The 17,335-nt window shown below is 40.2% G+C and overlaps 1 protein-coding gene across 2 annotated transcripts in view; it reads left to right on the top strand.

Annotated features, from left to right (window-relative positions):
* Window positions 1-523: 523 nt before the first annotated feature.
* LOC131108301 (uncharacterized) overlaps window positions 524-17,335 on the top strand; it is a 40,955-nt gene continuing 24,143 nt past the window's right edge. For both annotated transcript variants that reach the window (XM_078787256.1, XM_078787255.1), the window contains exon 1: window positions 524-766. The gene's annotated coding sequence lies outside the window, so the exon portion shown is untranslated. The remainder of the gene's footprint in view (window positions 767-17,335) is intronic.

The following is a 17,335-nucleotide window of genomic DNA, read 5'->3' as shown; positions in this document are numbered from 1 at the left end:
ACTATAAATGTGTTCTGGACATGTGGAGAACAGGAAGTGACGTCGGGGGATCAGAGTTGAATTTTAGCTTGGAGTGGATTAACAGTAGCCTTTATTATAGGCCATATTCAATCACAAAACAGCAATATGTTTAAAATAAAAACATGATACAACTGTACTTAATTCCAGTATAACTGGTTTGATATTAAACAATAATATTCCTAGTAATTGTTTTGTTGATATTAAATATCTTGACATTTTTCTTCCCAAAATTCAATCTGGCATAAGTAAGCGGTGACCCACTTTGTGTCTCTTTGTTATCCACTCGTACAGATGTGTGTGTATGGGGTGTGTGAGTAGGGTGCCATTGCTCTGAGGTCCAGCTGGCCTTCTATAATCAGCTTTTCGGAACAAAGCTAAAAACAAAGAGACACATGTCCAAAACCAGTCATGCTGTTTGCTCCAGTCCTTGCAAACATTCAGTGCATATTTATAAAAGAGTATGTTTTGGTTTGTGAAGAGCCAGTAAATTTGATAGGATGCGGCAATCTTCCATGTTGGGATGACAACAAATATTCTTTAGATCACCGTCGGATCACACCGTTGTGTTTCTAGAGCAGTGTGTCAGTGTGTTTTGATGCATGTGGCTTGCATCTGGACACTCTTAATACTGTTTAATCCCCTTTTCTCTCAGCCTTGTGCTCAAACCCATCCATGATACATTAGTGTATCACTCATCACCGCGCAACCTGTAATGTCTTGTGGAATGAATACCGCTTTTGATAAGGTAAGAAACGTCTTTTTAAATATTATTTTCAGTTGTAGTACATGTCTCACATTGAGTAAATGACAACACACATAAGGAGGGGGATACAATGCTATGCAATAGTATGTATAGTACTATGCAATACTATGTGTATATATTGGATATCTTGTATATATCTTGTTAAATTGTCTTTTTTACTCTACTTTTTATATACTTCTTTTAAACTTTGCACTGAAAGGAGAAGCTCTCCAATCTCGTTGTACATCTTGTATAATGACAATAAAGGCCATTCCATTCCATTCCATTCCATGTTTTTTTTTTTAAAGAAAAAGCAGTGTACCTTGCCTCCATACACTGGACTGTTTTTAATTTGTATTATTGCACCACCATGGTTAACATGCCAATAATTTTACTGTGATTATGTGATAAGAGTTCTTGAGTGAGTATTGCTCAGACCTGAAAAAACAGATTCGGGCCAATTGTTTTGGTGCATGAAGTTTTGCAATGCCATTCTCGCTTCCACGGAAAGCCAGCGCTAATGATTTGAGTTACGTTGCTAAATCAACGCAGCTCCAAGCCAACCTTTATGATCCATTACCCACTGGGGGGACACTTTTGCCAGGGTGCTATTGCCAACTGGCAGCAACCTACAAACCAGTGATAGCTTAAGTGAGGTATGTAAGATTCCTTGTGTTCACTCCTGTTGAACACATACATGTTGTTTTCTCATTATGTAGTCCTTCTTTATGGAAATGTTTCATATGCACTGTTCGCAATAAGTCTACAGACAGCTCAAGTAGAGAGAATGTGCAGTGGTTAAGAGTTTGGGTGGAGACGGCAAAATTTACTGTAGAACTGCAGACAAATATGCATGGGCTCCACCCTCAGCGAGTGATCAACTCCTCTGTCATCACCGTCTTTATCATGCAGACAGAGATTGATACTCAAGGATTGAATTCTTCTGGATTCATACGGCAAAAAAACAATAGAACAAAACTGCTGTATTCATGGAAGCTGGCAGAAATCCCTAATATCCACGCTCAAATAAGCTCCCAGTTTTTCCGAGTGGCCTCCCCTTTTGACAGTTGTTGGTGCATGTCTCGCTTTGCAAAATGGATTATGAAATTGATGTCTTCTTTAGTGACCATGCAGTACTATTTGCCGAGCTTTTCTCCTCTTCTGTTTAAACTCTCCGTGTGGATGACTCACATTTCAGGGCCGATGTTTAATGGGTCAGGTAAGGCAAGGAAAGACGACAAGCGAACTACAAAAGGTTCAAATCCAAACAATGAGAGATTGATAGCATGTCTTGTGCAATGTAAGTAATGATCAATGTCTCATTTGTTGTTTCCAAATCTGGCTTCTTGTTCAGAAGTAAACATGATCCGCCCACATCGCTTCAAAGCGCCACTCGGAGGAGGGGGAATTCCGGCTTTTTATCAGATTACTGCACCAGGAAGGCTCTTACTGCTACATATATTTTTTTACATTTATTTATTGAGTGGATGGCGTTATCTAGATCGGAGGGCGTTGAGGCTCCTTTACAGTATAATATGACACTTTCACTCAGGAAGAAGTTATCTCCTGCCATCATGAGTGATAGAGAAGAAGAGAGGAAAGACAATGGTTCAAAGCCTCTTCATTGGTATTTGATCTATTGTCCTCACGGGCCTTTGGAGATCACCACCAACAGGGAATCGTCTTACTCAAATTGTTTTTTGTACAGCAAAGATCTGTTAGATCAGGGGTCTCAAACATGCGACCCGCGGGCCAAATGTGGCCCGCAAGACACTAGTTTGAGGCCCACCTTGATATGAAAGTTTAATGTTAGTGCAGCCCGCGCAAGTTTGATATGGATGCTGTATGGTATCATGTACCCAGAAAAAATTATTACGTTTGATTAATGTTCATGTTAAAGGTTAAATAACTGTTAATAGTTATCCTCCCTATCCGTGTGGAAGTGGTAAGTTTTTGGCTATTTAAGGTTAAAGGAAATAACTTGAAGGCTACCGTTTAGGTCGCTAGCTCTCTAGTTTGCGAGTTAGCATGTCTCTCAAGACCCTGCAGTTGCGCAATATGTTGTAAATAAAAAGAGTATAAATGTGACTATAGTCGTGTTTTGTCATGTCTACAGGGCTCTAATAATGCTTTGTTCATTTTAATCTGAAAAAAAAACAATTTGTCTACCCACCAACTATATGTGGTTTCTTAAGTTTTTATTATTTGCAGTTTTATTATTATTATTATATTTATTTATTACTGATTGATTGATTTTCTTTATTCTTGATTTGTTTATTTATTTTGTGTAGAAAAATAAAAAGTAAGATATTTGAGAACAGTGGAATGTTTTATCAGAGCTTTTCTTGTAGAAAATTGGAACCAAAGTGAAGTTTAATTTTTTTTTTTTTTTTTTTGGAAAACCTGATGCGGCCCAGTCTCACACAGACGGAGCTCCAGTGGCCCCCAAGTAAATTGAGTTTGAGACCCCTGTGTTAGATTAAGCTTGCCTAGTCAGGGGGATGAGGGGGGAACCCCAGGAACTTCATTTTGGGGATGCACTTTATGGCACATTTGGCACATCACAACACTGTGACACTTTTGCTATAAATTGTAACTATTGCTTTATTACTTTTATTAAATTTTTGTTTTTTTGTGCGTTTTATGCTCTGTGCAAATCATGCTCGTTTAAACTGTAAGTAACAATTTCATAAAACTTGTAGTGTATTTCTGATATATTGCACAAAGAAATCCAATTTACAGCTTAACTTCCCACAGTCTGTGCTCAAAATGGATGACCAGAATGATGTCACAAAGTGACAAGTGCTTGTTTCTGTTTCTTTATTGGACTTTAAGGCACAGTATATGCACAAATAGTAATGGAACCACGGAACTTTATTGTAGTGTGGTTTTCAGCAAGAGAATTCCATGTCCACAGATGGCAGAAACATCTTTGTCTTTGTTCTGAAGGTCGACAACAGCTTGAAATGCGATACATTCATGTACGAATCAAACAGTATTTCGGTACTGTGTAATAACTTTAAATTGGACAGTATTATATTACTCCGAGTGCTGGCATCCTACAAAACTCTTCTGCAGTATTGCCATCATTTTTGGCTTATTCTGCATATGCTAATGATCTGGTTGAAATATTAAAGTATTGGCAAAGAGACTGTAATTCTTGTTTAGTTAAATAGTGAAAATGAGAACATGTGCAATGTGTTAAAAAGACATTGCCTGTTTTTTTTTTTACGTGATAGTATTAAACAACGGCCCATTTTATTCTTGAGCAGACTTCTCCATCGTGTAATTACCATTTGGCTAGACTAGCCTCTGTTGCAGAACTGATGGCAAGAATAAAATGTGAGTAAAAGCCCAAGCAGGAACATATTTCAGAGTGAAACCACAATGGACGAGACTGAGGATGCTAATTAAACAACGTAGTGATTTATTGACAGTAACAAAACATTCGCTTTTTCAATGCCAGAACTTGGGTTGTTGGAAAATGTAGCACTTTGTTGAAACATTTTTCTTTTGTTCTATTCCAAAACAAGAGGAAAAAAATAGAGGCAGGACTTCAAGGTTGTATCAGCTGACCTGCATAGAGTTTATTTTATTTGAAGTGAAAATGAGGTAAAGATTGAAGACATCACTGATCAGTGATATTTTCACAATTTAAATCAGGGGTCTCAAACTCAATTTACTTGGGGGCCACTGGAGCTAGGGTCTGGGCGAGACTGGGCCGCATCAGGTTTTCCAAAAAAAAAAAAAAAACACATTTATTAAAAACAGAAAAATGAATAAACTTTGCTTTGGTTTCGATTTTCTACAAGAAAAGCTCTGATAAAACATTCCACTGTTCTCAAATATCTTACTTTTTATTTTTCTACACAAAATAAGATGAAAAATAAATAAACAAATCAAGAATAAAGAACATCAATCAATCAGTAATAAATAAATAAATATAATAATAACAATAAAACGGCAAATAATAAAAACTTAAGAAACCACATATAGTTGGTGGGTAGACAAATTATTTTTTTCAGATTAAAATGAACAAAGCATTATTAGAGCCCTGTAGACATGACAAAACACGACTATAGTCACATTTATACTCTTTTTATTTACAACATATTGCGCAACTGCAGGGTCTTGAGACACATGCTAACTCGCAAACTAGAGAGCTAGCGACCTAAACGGTAGCCTTCAAGTTATTTCCTTTAAACTTAAATAGCCAAAAACGTACCACTTCCACACGGATAGGGAGGATAACTATTAACAGTTATTTAACCTTTAACATGAATTTTAATCAAACATAATAATTTTTTCTGGGTACATGATACCATACAGCATCCATATCAAACTTGCACGGGCCGCATTAACATTAAACTTTCATATCAAGATGGGGGCCTCAAATTAGTGTCCTGTGGGCCACATTTGGCTCGCGGGCCGTGTGTTTGAGACCCTTCATTTAAATAAACTTGAGGGTGATTTGGTAATGAGACTGATTAGACCTCATAAAAAGCCTCCCCAGATTTTCTCAGCTCAGAGAGCCCGGCTTTGGGCTGGTCCATGAATGAATGGGACAGAGATGTTATCTGGCCTTAGGGAGGATGTTTTGGGAGTGGGAGTGGAAGAGCTGTGGGGCTTCAGTGTGCTAATGCAGCTAACAGCCAGGAAGGGAGAGTGTTGACTCTGCAGATTTAAGCTTACTGATGGCTATGGGGCTAAATACATACCCCGCGGACTAATAAAGAAAATCACCCCAGGCACGAGCCGCGGAGGTCAGAGGTAACAGCGTGGCTGGGAAAAACACAAGCCGTGGCTTTCCATCACGACACTGCCTGATTGAAATGACAGTTGAAGACCGATGAGGGTAACTGTGTTTATTTGCGTCTTTGTTACACGTTGAGCAAGCACAAAGATATGCCTGGCCCGGCCAGGGGTGACATCGCTCCTGTATGCTGTCTGGCTCCGGGATCTCTGCGCTAGTACAATAAGGACTTCCTGTCTGCTGTCAGATTCCGATGCTTTTCCATCCAGGCCTGGGATAAGCCGAGGGGGTAAAGCTGTGACGTGATTGTGTTCATAAGGGTTTGTGTGTACAAATACCAATCACGCTAACAACATGGCCGCTATCCCTTATTTTACCATTACCCTCAGGGGGGATGTATACAATAGTGGACCAGAGGAGCTGTTTTTCTTTTGAAAATACAGTGAAGAAAATAAGTATTTGAACACCCTGCTATTTTGCTATTTCTCCCACTTAGAAATCATGGAGGGGTCTGAAATTTTCATCGTAGGTGCATGTCCACTGTGAGAGAGATAAACTAAAAAGAAAAATCCAGAAATCACAATGCATGATTTTTTAACAATTTATTTGTGTGATACAGCTGCAAATAAGTATTTGAACACCTGAGAAAATGAATGTTAATATTTGGTACAGTAGCCTTTGTTTGCTATTACAGAGGTCAAACGTTTCCTGTAGTTTTTCACCAGGTTTGCACACACTGCTGGAGGGATCTTGGCCCACTCCTCCACACAGATCTTCTCTAGATCAGTCAGGTTTCTGGGCTGTCGCTGAGAAACACGGAGTTTGAGCTCCCTCCAAAGATTTTCGATTGGGTTCAGGTCTGGAGACTGGCTGGGCCATGCTAGAACCTTGATATGCTTCTTACGGAGCCACTCCTTGGTTTTCCTGGCTGTGTGCTTCGGGTCGTTGTCGTGTTGGAAGACCCAGCCACGACCCATCTTCAATGCTCTGACAGAGGGAAGGAGGTTGTTCCCCAAAATCTCACAATACACGGCCCCAGTCATCCTCTCTTTAATGCAGTGCACTCGTCCTGTCCCATGTGCAGAAAAACACCCCCAAAGCATGATGCTACCACCCCCATGCTTCACAGTAGGGATGGTGTTCTTCGGATTGTACTCTTCATTCTTCTTCCTCCAAACACGCTTATTGGAATTATGACCAAAAAGTTCTATTTTGGTCTCATCTGACCATAAAACTTTCTCCCATGACTCCTCTGTATCATCCAAATGGTCATATGCAAACTTAAGACGGGCCTTGACATGTGCTGGTTTAAGCAGGGGAACCTTTCGTGCCATGCATGATTTCACATCATGACGTCTTAGTGTATTACCTACAGTAACCTTGGAAACGGTGGTCCCAGCTCTTTTCAGGTCATTGACCAAGTCCTGTCGTGTAGTTCTGGGCTGATTCCTCACCTTTCTTAGAATCATTGAGACCCCACGAGGTGATATCTTGCATGGGGCTCCACTCCGATTGAGATTGACCGTCATGTTTAGCTTCTTCCATTTTCTAATGATAGCTCCAACAGTGGACCTTTTTTCACCAAGCTGCTTGGTAATTGCTCCGTAGCCCTTTCCAGCCTTGTGGAGGTGTACAATTTTGTCTCTGGTGTCTTTGGACAGCTCTTTGGTCTTCGCCATGTTACAAGTTGAAGTCTTACTGATTGTATGGGGTGGACAGGTGTCTTTATGCAGCTAACGACCTCAAACAGGTGCATCTGATTCAGGATGATACATGGAGTGCAGGTGGACTTCTAATGGGCAGACTAACAGGTCTTTCAGGGTCAGAATTCTAGATGATACACAGGTGTTCAAATACTTATTAGCAGCTGTATCACACAAATAAATTGTTAAAAAATCATGCATTGTGATTTCTGGATTTTTCTTTTTAGTTTATCTCTCTCACAGTGGACATGCACCTACGATGAAAATTTCAGACCCCTCCATGATTTCTAAGTGGGAGAAATAGCAAAATAGCAGGGTGTTCAAATACTTATTTTCTTCACTGTATATATGATATTTAATACAGTGTAATAATTCATTTGCAATATTTCAAACACATCATAATTCTTTTAGCTCGCCGTTTGCCTGACTTTCTATTCCTGTGGGCTCTCTTTCTACTGGCAAACATTCAAACAGCCTACTAGTATGTATGACTGGCATATGCGTCTTTTTATTGGGCTTTAGAGCAGCTCTCAACAGACTCTGCCTAGCAACAAAGCAAACATTGAGAACAATAGTGTTTATCTACAGTTTGTTGCTGTGTCTACTAGATAGTGAAGACTTTATTTCAGTGATGAACTCTCATAATGAATTACAGAAGATGTGAGAAAAAAATGTTATTACATGAAAATGTAATAAATTGTTTTTTTCATGTAAAAACAACATTTTTTGTGTTGTTTATATTGTGGCATCGGTGTTCAGACATTTTGGCTAAATATATATGGCTAAATTTGTGTCAAAGTAATGGTTTAAATTCATTTGAACATGCATCAGATTACAATTGAGTGCATCCCATAATCAGTTCACAGTTCCACATGTCCAAAAGGAGTAGGAAGAAGCAAAGCTTATTAAATCCTACCCCTCCATCTGGTACTTTTACAATCAGTAACTGTTACATTTGTTCACTTCCTGCTTTCCATAATACAGTTTAAGGTTTTTTTTTGTTTTTTTTTTTAAATAATGCACCTCATACCGAAGTAGGAGGTGATATGAGCATCCAATGACATAATGGGTACCATAGTAAGTGTCAATATAGTGATATGTATAGCACATCATGACTGGTTCAAGACTCTTCATCCTTGTATTTAGCAAACATCAACTGCTTGTATTGTTTCTTGAATTGGCTCATCGTTGTGCATTGTTTGAGGTCCTTACTCAATCCATTCCATAGTTTTTTTTATTTTTATTTTTTATTATTATTATTTTTTTATCCATTCCATTGTTTGATTCCACATACTGAAAAGCTATGTTTTTTTAACGTAGTCCTAGCGTATAAGTGTTTCAAATTTAGTTGTTTAGTAAAAGAACTTAGTAAAAGTTTAGTAGAAATTTAGTTAAAGTAATGATTTTCTCCCCTTTATTGTTGAGAACTGATATTTTCCTGAAACTTACCGATGTTCTACTGATGATTACTAAAGAACTGAAAAAGGTAGAACCAAACCCTTTTTTTTCCTGATGAAAGATGAGAGTCTAGTCTTTCTTTTGTTGTATACCACGTCAACATAGCCTAACAACACAATATTCTGTGTGCCTTAAAAAATCTGTCAAAATTATAAAAAAACATCCGGTACCAAGAGGGATGGCTTTTGAAAAATGGCTGAATGAGTTTATGTATTTTTATCACAAAGTATACTTGTTAGCACCCTTTGCTTCCTAACAAAATGCCATATTAAGTCACCTAGGTCCCTCATCTATGATGTCATCAACGGTTGACCGAGTCAGGCCTTCTGGAACAAATTAGGTTCCACTGTAGTAACTCATAATTTAGCACCGGAATGACTCTCCAATAGTTACATCGTTTTTTTGGTCTGGTTACTACAGCTTACAACAGCACTGGTATCATCATAGTACAGACTTGTAGTATTCATCCCTAACCACGAGTAATGCCTTGATAGGCAACCACATTGTGGAAGACCAAATCCAATGCAAATGACCCAGAAAATAATTTATATGTGGTGTCACACAACATCCATGCTTCTTAAATGACCCTACCACAAATTATATAAATTAGAACCTCAAAATGACACTGAAATGAATCATTTGTCCCAAAGATCTCTGGCCTAACAACTAACACTTCAAGAAAAAACTGCGCTGCCATATCTCATAAAAAATAAAAAGGTTATTTTTGTGTGTGTTTAGTACCACAAACATATGCGTAATCATTCAAAACAAAGTCATACCTTTCCATTAATGAGTTACAGACCCGACCGTGATAAGTGAATTTATGCAAAGTAGGATTCAATATTAATACATTTAAAATTTTTGTAGATACAGCATTAAAAAAAATGCCGTCAGCCTATGTCATCCATCCTCACATCAACAGCGTTCATTTATTCTAAACTAAAGAAAGGGACTGAAACTGAATGGGGAAGAAAGGACAAAGTAAGAAGCCAAAACATACCACTTCCACATGGAATGGAACTTTTTTTCATTGTTATGTTGGGCTCTCTATCCATGGCTGACTCCATGCAGTACAAGGTAAAGTAATGTAAGGTAATGTATCATCAATGTAACATTACTCAACCAGAATACTACATATGACTTTATTCATTCATTCATTTTCTACCGCTTATCCTCACAAGGGTTGCGAGGGGTGCTGGAGCCTATCCCAGCTGTCTTCGGGCGAGAGGCGGGGTACACCCTGGACTGGTGGCCAGCCAATCACAGTACATATGACTTGTCTTTCAATATTTTTGTTAACAATAGTTAATTGCTATTGAGACAAATATGCAACATCAGGCTTTCAATAGTTGTTTGAGGTTAGAGGCCTACTAAACCTAACAAACTAGTAAATGAAACTGAGCGCCCAAACAAAGCACCCGCATGGTTCCTCAGGGATTGAGAATGGATAGTGGTTCTTTTGGAGTTGGGACACTATAGACAGGAACATGCCATCATCGTTATTATGTGTGTGAGGGTGCTTTATATGTTCATAAATTGCACAAAGAATAGTGAACAAATAGTACCTGTCTCCTTCCTTTCCTCTGAGGAGGAGCCATACCCTGGTGATGTGTTCAAGAGGGCAGCGTATTTCTAAGTGTTGAAAAAATCAAAGTTGCAAGCCCCAGCAAGAAACACCAAACTTTAAAGCTACGTTTGCAACAAACTCAAGTAAAACGTCTCCTGGATCCTCTACTGACCGTGTTCACTAATGAGTTTTCAATAAAGGTCGAAGTGATGTTTAATGGTAATTAATCTATTTCATTTCTTATTCATTCATTCATTAATTTTCTCGGGTCTTGTAGCTGTGTGGCCTGCACGCTAACCACTCAATCTTCATTCATTCATTCATTTTCTACCGCTTATCCTCATGAGGGTCACATGGGGTGCTGGAAACTATCCCAGCGGGATACACCCTGGACTGGTGACCAGCCAATCACAGGGCACATATAGACAAACAACCATTCACACTCACATTCATACCTATGGACAATTTGGAGTCGCCAATTAACCTAGCATGTTTTTGGAATGTGGGAGGAAACCGGAGTTTCTGGAGAAAACCCACACGTGTACGGGGAGAACATGCAAACTCCACACCGAGAGATGGCCAAGGGTGGAATTGAACTCGGGTCTCCTAGCTGTGTGGCCTGCACGCTAACCACTCATGCTTCATTCATTCATTCGTTTTCTACCGCTTATCCTCATGAGGGTCACATGGGGTGCTGGAACCTATCCCAGCGGGGTACACCCTGGACTGATCGCCAGCCAATCACAGGGCACATATAGACAAACAACCATTCACACTCACATTCATACCTATGGACAATTTGGAGTCGCCAATTAACCTAGCATGTTTTTGGAATGTGGGAGGAAACCGGAGTTTCTGGAGAAAACCCACACTTGTACGGGGAGAACATGCAAACTCCACACCGAGAGATGGCCGAGGGTGGAATTGAACTCGGGTCTTGTAGCTGTGTGGCCTGCGCGCTAATCACTCACGCGCCATGCGGCCTTCATTTGTTATTAAATGTATATTGTTTTCTGTATTAAATGTGTTTTGTGTTCATATTTGTGGTTGTCTAGAATGGGATCATTAGATTTCCATGATTTCTTATGAGAAAATGTAATCGGTTTTCATCTGACCTTTGTTGAATTTGTATAAATATTCTAAAGATTGGGAAATGTCATGTCTCTTATGCTTGTGACCCGATTGTTTCCTTTCCCCTTCAATGAAAAGCTCATGAGGTTACGGTAAATTTGTCCTAAAGAAAAGATGTCCATGAACAGTACACGGATGGTGTTGAGGCCCGTGACTACTGTTGCCATCTGCTGACTATTTCCTCTGCTAAAGATGATAATTGAAGCAGAAAAATTACTTTTCTCTCTCTTTCGCTTTAAGAGTTGAGCTCAGATCCGTCACTAAAGTCTCCACCACAATAGTTACAGCTCGTGTTTGTATTGTTTATAGAGCTATTCTCCCCGCTCGGGTCTTGAAACATCTGCCCCCCAGATCAATACGGGCCATCTAATCACCTGACACACTTCATTAAAATCTCATGACAGGCATCAAAGGGCACGGCGCCCAAAAAAAGGGGGGGGGGTGTATATGAGCCTCCAGTGGTGTGCTTTGCAAGTCCTTGTGCACAATAGAGGATGCTAAAATCCTTCCTCTGCTTTTGGTGAAAATAGGTCACTGTTGGCAGCTGAGGCTAACGTGTCCAGGTCTGGCCTGTTGTCAAGCGTGCTGCTGACCGAATTTAACACCCTTTGTGTCATCGTCTCGGCACTAATCTGTCTTTTCACCGAGTGTTACAATTAATTTGCAGTGATTTCTTTGAACGCACACGCATCTTCTCGGAGACCTCAAACGGACAAGTTGCCACTCGGAGGCTTTTGTCCTTGATCTTCCTCATTCTAAACACCCATGACAGGCGCTTTGAGATGCCTGCCTGATGAGGCATCCAAGTGACCACACTTGTCTGCCTGTGAAAAACATCCCATGACAAAAGACAAGCCCAGCGCAATAAACAATACCACACACTGAATTCCAGAATTGCCCGAACCAGAGTCCGGCTATCGTTGCTTAGTGATGATGTGCAGTAACGATAATAATCCTGCTGGGCTCGGAATTGACAGATAAAACATAATTTGATTTAACATTATCTTCTCACAGATAGACTCAACAGTGCATATCCGGAAAAGGGAACATGAGCGAAGGAGATAACTTTATCAGAGTGCTTGGCGACGACACAAAATGGTGTTCCCATGGGAAAAGTGGAGAAACTAGTGTTTAGTGGTGCTCATAATACCATTAAGAGGAAAAACGAGCCGCGGAGAACCCTGGAGGGAGTCGCAATCTTGTAAAGCAGGTTTCTATACAATCCGTGCTGAATCATATTGCTTGTCTTTTTAGTGTCTTGTTCTCTTTTATCGGCCTTTATTTCATCTGTCCGTCTGTGTGTATCTCGCTCACTCACTCAAACATAAACCGTCTGCGCTGTGTGTCGCCTCTAGTCGTGAAACAAAGATGATACAAACGTTTCTGATGGCTGCAGTGACCTCACTCAAAAATCCCTCTATAAAGGACATAAGCTTAGAAACTTTATAGTGAAAGGCAACAGAATTAAAGAGAAAAAAAGGTACATCAAGAGAGAGAGAGAGAGAGAGTTTAGTGTTTGTCAGTGGGTGTGGTGTAAGAGTTCCTATCATCCAATTAAAAATCCATCACAGTCAAGGGAATCACATCCAAACGAGACAATCATGCAATCTAAAACAAGTGATTTTGCGGAGCTTTGTAGCCACACTGAGCGTGAGAACTGCTCTCATTCTCACAGATAAAAAAAAATAGAATATTTCAGTCTCCTGTCAGTAAACAATATTTGTCTTAAGTGTGTACAGATTACAGTAGGATGCTGTCTCTTTATTGTCACTGATAAATACGCTTACATTTCAAATGTTCCGCTTTTCTCATGGTGGTTTACATCAAAGACTTCTTTCCTCTTCCCCCTCTCAATGTGCTCACACTTCAACCCCCCCCAACCACCCCAAAAAAACCAAGTCTGCCTTGCTCCTGCTAATCATTGGTGGTCCCCTGACTGCCAACAGTAATTGATTAGGGAGCAGAGTACTGGTGGGCGAAGTTGGGGTGTGGGGGGTGGGTTGGGGGGGTAGAGGGGAAAGTTCAACCCACAAGTTCTCAAGGTCACTGCCCTCTCCCCCACACCCCCCACTAAACTCTTTTTCTCATGCTATTAAGTGTCAGCCACAAGGGAAGCCGCTAAGATGTGGCACACTCTGGAAGTCTGAATGGTGGCAACCAGGAAGCATTGGGGAGATGCTCAAGTTAAAGTCCGGCCCTTTTGGGGCATTTTTGGTGCAGACGGAAAGTTGACTGTCACAGGAAATGTGATGGCGTTTTAGGCAGGCGTCCTCCTCCATGAGCAAATATTGATGTTGGCTAAAAAGAAGACTCAGACACTCTTGGATGTAAAGTGTGAGCGTGCATGTAGACGAGCTCAACAAGTGCAATGACGTCCATCAAGGGCAGGGAGTCAAACAAAGTGAGGCTGAGTTAAACTCAAATGATCGGGGTTTGTTTGAAATGTACATGGTCATTGGGGGAGGGGGGGGGACTAATGGCTTTCTCTGTCTGTCTCACTTATTTCTCCTCCAAGTGGCCCCAGGCTACAGCAGCTGTGTAACATTCATCTTTGTCTCCCGCGTCTGTCTCCTAGCATCTGTCATAAAGGTCTCAGTTTTCATAAATTTGTCAGTTTGGTTGAAGATTTTCAAGTGATTTCAAACATAATCCATATAACAAGGATGAGAGGACATTAATCTTACATACATCTTTTAGTTTCCTCACCACATGGGTATATTAAAACAACATGTAACGGAGATTATGGCAAAACTTGATATCTTTTCAAATAGTCGATCAAGATATCATGAAAGCTGGCTTCAGAGTGCTGTGAATGAAAAGCACTTGTGCGGTTTAACTCTCTCCAGACTTGTGAATACCAAAGGAGGCGCTTCTAAAAAAGTGCTTGGTTCTGGTTTATGTCAATGTTATAAGCCTGCTCTCTACTGCCCCCCTTTGTTGGGCACGCAGTATTGATTGGGAGTATCTCAAGGGAAATGTCAATTAAGATTCCTTCATGTACTGAGCAATTTAAACATTTCACAATCATGCAGAATTGCGCTTCTTTCTAAATGTCTCATGTTCCTAAAAATGGTTTACAGCTGTTTCCTCAAGAGCGGAAGCAAACATTCCTTACCTTGCCAATGGTGCTTTTGTGCTGTGATGTTTCTCAGTTTCTTTGCTTTGTTGTGGTAGGACTATATTCTAATGTGAGGTAAACTGAGCCCACATAGTTTCCCATTACCCTCCCTCTCGCTCCTTAGGGATGTTATGGGAGAAAAGCCACCCAGTCTCTGGGACTGATGCTGGTATCTGCCTGAAACCACCAATACAAACACCTTAAAAGACTGGGAATGTTACAAAATATGTCAAGAAGTCAATACGCAATCCACACTGGCCACAGCATTGGGTACCCTATATAAAAACACCACTTCACTCCATACCGATGCAAAAATATCATGTATCTGAACACATTTGATTATGGAAACAGACCTAATATGGCAAGGGCATGAAGCACAGCAAACCAGCACAATGTTTACTAACACGAGAGTTACTGTAATTGAAGTAAGATTACTGCACATTTCAAGGGCGGGGAATGTCCAACCATGCAACATTTGCCATGAAATTGAATGTAAACAAAGCACTCAAACGCAAATTATAGCCTAACATTCAACAAACCTTTCATGCCAAAAATGCAAATCCAAGGTAAAGGGTGGCAGACTGCACAATATTCCCATCCCTCTACTGCTACTTTATGGGCGTGAGAAAAACAGCAACACAGATATCATCTTTTCATAGAAACCTCCAATGTGGGCGATGTGGTGAAAATGGTTTTGTGCCGGTGCTGGATGACTTATCATGCAGCAGACAACAGGACTGGGCCTGTGGAATCTGATGCCATAGGGGGTGTACAGCCAAGCATCCGCCGGCCCATATTCTCACCTGTTTCCAAACACGCTGCGGGGAGACTGAACTCTGACTTATAATAACATCATCACAAGCCCGGACGACATATTAGAACAGGGGGGTTTCTACTGAGGGGCACATACAGAAAAAATCAAATATGTAAACCAACATGCAAAGAAGTTATATAGTGATATACGTACGTATGTATATCTTAACTGTATCTTAGCCTTGTGATTATTTGCAATTATTTCAACTTTCTTCTTAAATAATCTTCCTAAATTTTATTATCATAATATTATGACTAGTGGCTGCACGGTGGGTAAGTGGTTAGCACGCGGACCTCACAGCTTGGAGACCAGGGTTCAATTCCACCCTCGGCCATCTCTGTGTGGAGTTTGCATGTTCTCCCCGTGCATGCGTGGGTTTTCTCCGGGTACTCCGGTTTCCTCCCACATTCCAAAAACATGCTAGGTTAATTGGTGACTCCAAATTGTCCATAGGTATGAATGTGAGTGTGAATGGTTGTTTGTCTATATGTGCCCTGTGATTGGCTGGAGACCAGTCCAGGGTGTACCCCGCCTCTCACCCGAAGACAGCTGGGATAGGCTCCAGCACCCCCGCGACCCTCGTGAGGAAAAACAGTAGAAAATGAATGAATGAATGTTTTGACTTTGCTCCCATAACAGTGTAACTTTTTTTAAACATAGTAATTTCCCGAAAATGTTATTTTGTTTCATTTCTTATATTACAACTCAAAATTATATATTTTTTATATTTCACCTCTAAGACACTAAAATTACATTATTGTTTTTATTCTCATAAAAATGAAAAAAAATTCTCAAAGTATTTTGACTTTATTCTTGTAACAACTACAGTTACTTTTTAATTGCTGCTGCTGTTTTTTTTTTATTTTACACATATTTCAAATTTCTTCTTGTAGATTATTATTATTATTCCCATAATAATTTTTGTCTTTATTCTCATAGCATCGTATCTTTTTCCAAATTTTTATGTTGTTTTGTTTCTCATAGGAATAGGACTTTTAATATTTCAAATATTTCTTGAATACTGTATTCTCATAAAATTATGACATTTTCTTGTTAGATTACAACATTATTCTCTAAATATTTTGACTTTATTCTTTTTTCTTTTTGCTGTTGTTTTTATTTTGGTTCATAAATTCTATTTTTAGAATGTGGCATTGCCCACAGTTTGACGCCCCTGCATTAGAATCATGAGAATATATCCATTCATTTTATAATATGATCTCTTTCGGGGCATGCTGTCCTGTTGCAGCATTTTGGAAGAGATGCTGCCTACATGATGCTGCTGCTTAACATATCAAAGCACCCTGATTAAACCCTGCATTCACTTCAAGTGATCACCTGACCTCCAGTGTGTGAACCTTTCCTTAGCAACACATGTTACGAATGAGTACTTATACTGCAGATGCTGCATACTGTATATCCCACACCAAATTCTATCCTGGTAGGCATGGTTGTGGATGTTTAGCAGCCAGCCGTCATGGAAAACAAGAAACTGCAGCCTCGTGGGTTTCTTAAGAGGAGAAGTCCGCGTCTTTCAAAACGTTTTTTCTGTTGTTCATGTCTGCAAGGTGAGGAGGAGGATCTGTTACATGAACAGGAGGAGAAGATAAACGGAGGCCCTCTGTATCTACACGTGGGTCAACAGGCATCGGGTGATAAGGACACTATCCATATTACAGTGGAGGACGTAGGGATAGTTAATAGCGGTTTCATCCCGTTTGAGGACGACCCCGTGACCCAGAGGAACAACTTGGGCCGCTCGGCTAGCTCAGTGTCGGCCTGTCTGAGGGCTCTAAAGAAGAAACGGCTGCAACGTCTGTCTTCTCTACCTCTTCAGCCTCAGGCAGGACAAGCGAACCTTTCTACCAGCGGGGAAGATGATGAGGATGACGATGACCACTTTCTGTTTGGAAGTGGCAACAACAGCACCCCTGCTTCCGGGAGCCTCTTGGCACACCCTGAGATCAATTTGATTCCACCCACTCCGTCAGATGTTATTGATGATGATCAGTTCTTTGACACAAATTC

This window comes from Doryrhamphus excisus, linkage group LG20, assembly GCF_037039965.1.
Source record: "Doryrhamphus excisus strain RoL-2023G ecotype Guam linkage group LG20, RoL_Dexc_Guam_v1.1, whole genome shotgun sequence".
NCBI classification, from domain to species: domain Eukaryota; kingdom Metazoa; phylum Chordata; class Actinopteri; order Syngnathiformes; family Syngnathidae; genus Doryrhamphus; species Doryrhamphus excisus.
This window is presented reverse-complemented; position numbering and strand designations above follow the sequence as displayed.